We start from the raw sequence: 1847 nt of genomic DNA on the forward strand, positions 1-1847 counted from the left end.
AAGAAGAAGAAGCAATGAAAGCGAGAATCTTGATTAAAAGGAATGAAGCTGTTGACGAAAATAGTAGAAAGGATAATGATTTGCCGAAAAGTGTGCTATAGGAAGTGAAGGAAGATGTAAATGATAAATGGGATGGAAGTATCCATTTAACAGTATGGAGGGAAATGGATTACAAAATTTGGAAATAGGAAGTCAACATTAACAGTTAAGAAATCTACAGGGAATGAAAATAAACAGGACTAACAGAAAATATAGCTTATGATAACTCTCAAACTGCTTAGTCCCAAATAATAAGTAGTACTACAGGCTGGTTAAGGCAGTTAAGGACGTATTACATTCGGGAAAAGACCTCTTGCTCAGAATTATACCTCACACACCCTGGTCACCACTAAGGCACTAACCCACATCAGCTATCTCTCTCTCTCTCTCTCTCTCTCTCTCTCTCTCTCTCTCTATATATATATATATATATATATATATATATATATATATATATATATATAAACTGCTTGGTGTATTGGCTGTTTAGGAAACGGAGTGGCAATGTGTTTTAGCGGAAGTTGACTAAGACTAAACCTTTTGGCTTCCCAGTGATGGAGTGTGTGTTAGTACGTGTGTGAATGTGTGTGTGTGTGTGTTAGTACGTGCGTGTGTGTAGTGTACGTGCACGTGTTTGCTTGCTCGAGACTGGAGAGATATACACTAGACTAGACCGAGTCGCTGGTAATAGACTTTTAACCTGATGATTTGCTTCAACGCAAAACCTCTAGACTATACTGACAAAGGCAACAGCTGTGAAATATAGATAAGTGTCATTTAAATCATTTATTTGTTCATTATTTAGCTTCCGATTCTAATCTGTTACGGCGTCAATAACCTAATTGTTGTCAAGCCAGTTTTGATAAACACAAACCATTCAGGAAAACAATATTGATTGCAAAGGTGGAGGACGAGCATGGAAAACAACGAAAGCGTAAAGAACACAACGTATAACGAAGACCCCGCAGTTGCAGTTACTTAGTTTTTCCTCATGGCTAGACAGATATCTAAATACAGTTATTCACTCCTTGGATGAAGGAGATGAATACACACATAGACACATATTCGCCAAAAACAAGGTTTTCTAACAGACAGCGAACTCGCAGATCCATTAAACACCAGAGAGAACACCTAAAATCAAGTCAAGGTTATGAGAAACAACGACTGCTGTGGATTAAACTGGCAATAATATATATATATATATATATATATATATATATATCTATATATATATATATATAGTATATATATATATCACAGACAGCATCGACACCAGAGGAAAATCAGTCAGTTGGCATCAACCATCAACCGACAGTCTAAAAGTTTTAGCATCCGAACAGAAACCAAATATGACCAGGAACAAAGCGCCGAGGATCGTCAGAACGGATTAACATAGAGCTGGCTGTAGGTGATGATCGTAGCAAGGACACTGAATGACTTGCGCCTAGCGTCCATCCCAAAACTGGACGAGTTTTTCGTACATGTAGTACGTCCAAATTTCACACCAAATTTATACTTCTCACAACGTTACCGGGAATGGAAAGGAAGTGAAATGTATAGCTGTTTAATATTTTGCATCCTGAGATGTTTTTTTTTTTTTTAAGTTTATAGCAAGCTAACAAAATGTCTATTCATTCTACAGCAGCAGTCATTGTTTCTCACTACCTTGACTCGATTATAGGCATTTCCTCTCGTTTTGAATAGATCTGGCGTTGATCGATGTGACAGCTAGAAAACCTTGTCCTAGGCGAATTTCTCCTTTCCGAGACTATCTTAAATGACAGAAGCATCCCCCCTTACGAAAGGAA

This window comes from Macrobrachium nipponense, chromosome 8 (assembly GCF_015104395.2).
Source record: "Macrobrachium nipponense isolate FS-2020 chromosome 8, ASM1510439v2, whole genome shotgun sequence".
NCBI classification, from domain to species: Eukaryota; Metazoa; Arthropoda; class Malacostraca; order Decapoda; family Palaemonidae; genus Macrobrachium; species Macrobrachium nipponense.